Here is a 7,500-nt window from a genome sequence, read left to right as displayed (position 1 = left end):
TCCGTCCGCGTCGGTAAAACCTCTTTGTCGTGGATCCAGCTTAACCGTTTTAAGCCTATCATCGAGCACTTTGTGGAAGGTTCTTAATATGACGGAGGATACCGTTATTGGACGAAAAGCACTAGGATCTTGTGAGCCCTTCTTTTTTGGTATCAGGACTGTTCTTGACACATCAAGATGTTCTGGAACCTTACCACAATACATAAATAAATTGAATAATCTAGATAGTACCGCCAATGGAACCTTCCTGAGGGTGCTCGCTGATACGCCGTCCGGACCTACGGCTGTCTTCATCGGTGGAAAAGCCGCTTTGACCTCTCGTGGGAGAATTGGGTCCCATAGCTCCTCAATCAATTGAGCAGCTTCTGGCATAGGGTTCGGTGCTAGGCCGGTGTTTTTGGTCATAACCGCTTTCCAGTAAGGTACCATACGCTCCTGGGGTATGCCCTCCTCGTGACCCAGCTGATCTCCTAGGATCCTCTTTGCACACTTACTGGGGTCCCTTTTCCAAAGGTCCTGCACTCGAGCATATTCAGCTCTCCTTGCCCTCTTTTTACTAGTTGGCTCTTCAACGCCCCGGGTTTCAGTCATTTGGCGCTGTTTGTGACGTACTTGCCTGGCAAAGTTACCTTTCAGATAGAGTCCCAGTTCCACTATTATTTCTTTACGGGATCTTGTCGCAGTGGCCATACACAAGTTGTCAATCATGTGTGCGTTGAAATCCGTGCTGGTAACTGGAGTCAGGGAGTCAAAGTAATTCTTCCACCGATTGCTTATAGAAGGCGCTAGATCTTCGGCAGTGCTGAAGTTTTCAGAGTCGCTGCTGGTACTGCTTTGATGGGCTTCTCTTTCCGACCGCAGAATGGTGATATATTTGTTGACCCTCCATTTATAGCTGGCTCTTCGACGATGACTTTTTATGGCGTCCAGGGACCGGTCTTCCTCAGGGTCGTCTGCAAGGTTGCTGAAAAACGTATGAAGTTCTTGATTCATGTACGGCTTCTTACCTTCCAACTCGTACCGAAGCATAATTTCAGCCGCCTTTCTAGCCATCATCTCTTTCGCTTCTTCGATCCAGCAAGGTCTGTTGCCTGTTCCTTTACGAGCTTGCTGTTCATCGTACCAAGCCTTGTGCATGCGTTGTTCGTGTACGCCCCGCCCTATTTTCTTCGCGAACGTCATACCACAATCTGGGAAACCACACGTAAGCGGGTTTCCATCACGATCACCATCATTCTCAGGATGCACGGATGCACTTGCCTCTTGAGCTGGCTCAGCAACGTCAGCGGAAGTGCTGGCTTTTAACGCCTTCCGCGTTTGTCTAGTTTCGATTGGACCAGCTGTTTCTCAGGCAAAGGGGCAGGTAACCCCAGAGCCCGTTTCGCTTCGGTCGGATTTAGCCGCCTCCGAAAAGGCGTTGATGACGGCAACCACGAAGAGAAATTTCAAAGCAGACAATAAATTATGAAATCGTGTCTTCGACATCACCGCACGAAAACAATCTGAAGCCAAACCGTCAGTTGCCCATAGTTCTTTTAAATTTAGTCTTGATGCTTTGTGTACTCCTATCAGATGTAATAAACCAATCATAGCTCGTATTTCATCGACCGAAGTAGGGTGAGTTTCTGTTTGAGATTTTTTTGATGAACGTACAACTTCCAAAAAAATATTAGTATTATCAACAATTTTCTCAATTGTTTCTTGAGGAAAAAATAAATTCCAGCAATCCAGAGGTGTTTTTGCATCCTTTGCGCAATTCTTTACTCCGGGTAGACGGAGAACAATATTCTGTCGTTTTGTACGGACTCTCGGATTAGGTGGATCATGTAACCATTTTGTAGTTCCCCAACAAAAATTTTTCATTCCTAACTTCCTTCTCCAGTGGACTGTTGTTATTGTCGTCTGTGTCACCTCCATCATCTGAATCATCTTCTGATTGCTCAGTGTTGGAGTCATGGTTACTAAATTCTGATTCAGCGTCAGACATCTCGTCAAAATCTGAGACACCAGTATCACTTTCGTCTCCTGAGTCGGTTGGTTGGTCCATGTCGTGTAACCTGGTAATATGCAATGAAAATTTGTTATTTAATGTATAAACTGTATCCACTGATACGTGAAAAAAAAAATTAAAATTTTTAAGTGTATGTTTACAAAAAGCCAAGAAGTGATAAGTGACAAATTATTATAATTTGTTAGAAGTTTCTTATTTGAGTTATTAAAATTTTTGAGAACAAAATATTTGAGATAATTGAACAATTATATTTCGCATAATTTATGAATCTTTATAAACAATCACACTCAAGTTGAAACATATTTTTAGGTTACATATGTGTTTATAACAGAAAAACATTAATACATTATGTGTCGAATTTACTTACTTTGTTTATACACTGAATAAATAATAACACTTATGAACTAGCATACAACTAAGAATAATTATTTATAAATTATTACATTTTTAGTTTTCAATGAACAATAGTGGTACACTTGTACACAAGCTTTAGAATACTGTGCATTTGTATATTTATATACATTTAAAATGGCAGCTAGAAACTACGGAGACAGCCGAAACTAAACGAAGTCATACGAATAGCAATTTTTTACGTGCCTGACTTTACTCACGTGACGAGAGAAACTCTCACAGTTAATGAATAAATAATTTTTTTTCTTCATTTTTCAAGTTTGAGAAATTTTTCTTTTTCGTATCATTTAGAGCATTAAATTTTAGGAAGTTAAAATAATTTTCAGGGGGTCATTCCATTTGAGTTTTGAAAGGAAAAAAAGTTTTTAGAAAAGTGTGAGAGAATCTCTCTACACGATAGTTCCGAAGGGTTAATATGACCACGAGACCGATAGCGAACAAGTACCGTAAGGGAAAGTTAAGAAGAACTTTGAAGAAAGAGTTCAAGAGTACGTGAAACCGTTCAGGGGTAAACCTGAGAAACCCGAAAGATCGAACACGGAGATTCATCGTCAGCGACGCAGGCTTCGCCGCGGCTCGTGATGTCGGGGCCTCGCGTCCACGGCACTCGGTCGCGGTGCAATGTCCGGCGGCGCCGACGTGCACATCTCCCCTAGTAGGACGTCGCGACCCGTTGGGTGTCGGTCTTAGGCCTGGTCGGCTGCCTGTCTCGGCGTTGTCGTCGGATCAGACCACCGGTTGCCCGTCCGGCTGCCCGGCGGTACCCGCACCGTATAGAGCCGCATTGAACTGCGTCGGGCCCGCCGCAAGCGCGGTCAGCGATTCCCGGTGGTCGGACCTCGCGCCGTCCCCGGGCCTGGCCAGCTGTTGGCTGGCGGTGTCCTCTGGCTGGCTCGTTCGAATTATCAAATACCGGTCAGCGACGCTATTGCTTTGGGTACTTTCAGGACCCGTCTTGAAACACGGACCAAGGCGTCTAACATGTGCACGAGTCATCGGGACGAGCAAACCTGAAGGCAAAATGAAAGAAAAGTTCAGCCCCGCGCTGACCGAGGGAGGATGGGCCGCGTCACGATGCGGCCTCGCACTCCCGGGGCCTCTCGTTCTTACTGCGAGAAGAGGCGCACCCAGAGCGTACACGTTGGGATCCGAAAAATGGTGAACTCTGCCTAGTCAGGACGAAGTCAGGAGAAACCCTGATGGAGGTCCGTAGCGATTCTAACGTGCAAATCGATCGTCGGAACTGGGTATAGGGGTGAAAGACTAATCGAACCACCTAGTAGCTGGTTCCCTCCGAAGTTTTCCTCAGGATAGCTGGCACTTGCGTACAAAACGTACACGAGTCTCATCCGGTAAAGCGAATGATTAGAGGCCTTGGGGCCGAAACGACCTCAACCTATTCTCAAACTTTAAATGGGTGAGATCTCTGGCTTGCTTGAACTATGAAGCCACATCAGAGTGCCAAGTGGGCCACTTTTGGTAAGCAGAACTGGCGCTGTGGGATGAACCAAACGCCGAATTAAGGCGCCAAAGTCGACGCTTATGGGATACCATGAAAGGCATTGGTTGCTTAAGACAGCAGGACGGTGGCCATGGAAGTCGGAATCCGCTAAGGAGTGTGTAACAACTCACCTGCCGAAACAACTAGCCCTGAAAATGGATGGCGCTGAAGCGTCGCGCCTATACTTGGCCGTCAGCGGCATACGAGGCGGCCTAGGCCGTCATGAAGCCCTGACGAGTAGAAGGGTCGCGGCGCGGCGGTGTGCGCAGAAGGGTCTGGGCGTGAGCCTGCCTGGAGCCGCCGTCGGTGCAGATCTTGGTGGTAGTAGCAAATACTCCAGCGAGGCCCTGGAGGACTGACGTGGAGAAGGGTTCCGTGTGAACAGCCGTTGCACACGAGTCAGTCGATCCTAAGCCCTAGGAGAAATCCGATGACGATGTTGGTGTATTTCTATGCCTGACACGCGCGTCGTGACGCCGGTGATTGTGCGAACGTCGGGCCTCGCTCGGCGTTTCCCCCGGCGTGGGCGCGCGCGGTTTGAAATGTGACACACCCGTCGGGCGAAAGGGAATCCGGTTCCTATTCCGGAACCCGGCAGCGGAACCGTTTACAAGTCGGGCCCTCGCAAGAGAGTTTGTCGGGGTAACCCAAAAAGACCTGGAGACGCCGTCGGGAGATCCGGAAAGAGTTTTCTTTTCTGTATAAGCGTTCGAGTTCCCTGGAATCCTCTAGCAGGGAGATAGGGTTTGGAACGCGAAGAGCACCGCAGTTGCGGCGGTGTCCGGATCCTCCCCTCGGACCTTGAAAATCCAGGAGAGGGCCACGTGGAGGTCTCGCGCCGGTTCGTACCCATATCCGCAGCAGGTCTCCAAGGTGAAGAGCCTCTAGTCGATAGACCAATGTAGGTAAGGGAAGTCGGCAAACTGGATCCGTAACTTCGGAATAAGGATTGGCTCTGAGGATCGGGGCGTGTCGGGCTTGGTCGGGAAGCGGGTTTGACTGACGTGCCGGGCCTGGGCGAGGTGATGGTAATAACCGGATCCGAGCTCGGTCCCGTGCCTTGGCCTCCCGCGGATCTTCCTTGCTGCGAGGCTTCGGCGGCGGTTCGCCGTTGCCGTCGTCCTCTTCGGCCGCCATTCAACGGTCAGCTCAGAACTGGCACGGACTGGGGGAATCCGACTGTCTAATTAAAACAAAGCATAGCGATGGCCCTAGCGGGTGTTGACGCAATGTGATTTCTGCCCAGTGCTCTGAATGTCAACGTGAAGAAATTCAAGCAAGCGCGGGTAAACGGCGGGAGTAACTATGACTCTCTTAAGAAATAAGCCTCGGATGGATGGCGCACCCATGTTAGGTGGTCATCACGACGGCGCGCCCACTGGTGACGCCGTGCCAACGCTGCATGAACGTAGACCTGGTCCTGAGGACCCTGTGCGTGATGCTTTCGCGTGTGAATTTCCCGGCTGCGGTCGGGTTTTCACTACCAAAACTGGATGCGGAGTTCACTGCCAGAAAACCCACAAAGACTGGTACGATGCTAGACAGAATACCGAGCATGTAAAGGCGCGATGGTCCCTCGAGGAATCCGCCCTTCTTGCGAGACAAGAGGCCAGATTGGCGTCGCAAGGTGTCAGATTTATCAATTAAGCGCTCCTGGCTACCCTGCCGAATAGGACGCTCGAGTCGATTGAAGGCCAGAGATGGAAGGCCGAGTACAAAGCGATGGATACGCGGGCCCTCGAGGACCTGCGTAATCCGGATGCGGCGGCCGGTCTTCCTCTAACTGAGCCGAATCTCGAACCGGCAAACATCGGCCCGGAAAGACACAACCCGGCGAACAACAATCCGGAGAGGCACAGCTCGGGATTGCGGACTGTTGAACCCTCCTGTGAGGACTTCAGTGAGCGCATCCTGCAACACTTGCGTGGTCTGCTGGCTTGTGTGTGTCCTGACGCCAATAGTGACAGGCTTGATACCATAATCGAGTCTCTCGCGAACTGGAGCCGTGCGCAAGTTTTCGAGGAGACGTCTCTATACCTCCGAGAAACATTCCTAGAACAACAAGGAGCGCGTGGTGTTAGACCACTGGCCGGCAATAGAACCGAACAATCGCGCCGTAAAACTCGAAGGGTGGATTTCGCGAGGGTCCAAAAAGCATGGAAACGCAATAGAACAATAGCGATACGAGACATTCTGAGGGATAAGCGGACAGAGTCTGCTCCGGTTGAAGAGATCATGGTTCCCTTCTGGGAGCGAATAATGACGTCCGGCAGTAACAGCACACCTGGAGTTACAGCTAGCCGGGACGTGGTCAGCAGTCTATGGGATCCTGTGACGTGTACGGAGGTGAGGGAGGCCTTACCCTCTCTCGGATCGGCCCCTGGACCTGACTCACTGACGGTAGAGAGGTTCAGGAAGGTGCCGCCGGGTATTTGGACGCGGATATTTAACATCTTTATGCTATGTGGTAAGCTCCCCGATTATCTTTGTGAGTCCAAGACCACCCTTATACCCAAGAAAGACGGCGCCTCTGAACCGGACTAATTCAGACCCATCACGGTATCTTCCGCGATAGTGAGGGGCTTTCATAAGGTCTTGGCTAATCGAATGTGTAAGCGCATTCGGCTAGACCCTCGCCAGAAGGCCTTTCAGCCGATTGATGGATGTTCCGAGAACATCTTCTTAATTGATTTCGTCATTAAGCACGCCAAACAAAATTTCCAACCTATGTTTCTGGCGTCGCTAGATGTCGCTAAGGCTTCCGACTCAGTCACACATGAGACCATCCTAGACATACTCCGTTCCTTCGGAGTCCCTGAGGCAATGGTCGAGTATATTGCGAATGTGTATCGTGGATCGTCGACGAAACTCCAATGCGGGGATTGGCTATCTTGCGCTATTCGCCCTAATTGTGGGGTGAAGCAGGGTGATCCTTTATCTCCGATGCTGTTCAACATGGTGATTGATCGGCTGTTCTCCATGTTTCCGAAAGAAACGGGAATTCAAGTTGGCGGCTCCGTGTTGAATGCCATGGGTTACGCCGACGACCTCGTGCTCTTCGCGACTACTCCTGTCGGGCTCCAAGAGCTGCTCGACATTACTGCACAATACTTGCAAAAATGTGGCCTACGTGTCAACACATCGAAATGTTTTACCGTGTCTCTGAAAACTGTTCCCAAAGGAAAGAAGTCCGTAGTCGACTCAAGGCAAAGATTTCAGTACCTAGGCCGTCCTATACCCGCACTAAAGAGGTCGGACGAATGGAAATACCTCGGGGTTCCGTTTACTCCTGAAGGACGACTTTCGAGTTATCCGCTAGATCGCCTCAAGAAGGAGATTGAACAGCTACGTGCGGCTCCCCTCAAGCCGCAGCAGCGTCTATTCGCTCTGCGGTCTATGGTTATTCCCGGCCTGTACCATATGCTAGTGTTAGGATCGACGAACATCAGTTTATTGAATAGGTTAGACATTACCGTGAGAGGCTACGTCCGGAAATGGCTCGATCTTCCACACGATGTTCCGAATGCGTATTTCTATGCAGACGTTAAGATTGGTGGCCTGTCGATTCCATCATTTC

General features: G+C 49.7%; 1 pseudogene; it reads left to right on the top strand.

The window, feature by feature from the left end:
* Nucleotides 1-2,489: 2,489 nt before the first annotated feature.
* Nucleotides 2,490-7,500, top strand: part of LOC124294309 — a 7,318-nt pseudogene continuing 2,307 nt past the window's right edge.

This window comes from Neodiprion lecontei, chromosome 4, assembly GCF_021901455.1.
Source record: "Neodiprion lecontei isolate iyNeoLeco1 chromosome 4, iyNeoLeco1.1, whole genome shotgun sequence".
In the NCBI taxonomy this organism is placed as follows: Eukaryota; Metazoa; Arthropoda; class Insecta; order Hymenoptera; family Diprionidae; genus Neodiprion; species Neodiprion lecontei.
Note: the sequence above shows the minus strand (reverse complement) of the source record. Positions and strands in the feature narration are given on the sequence as shown.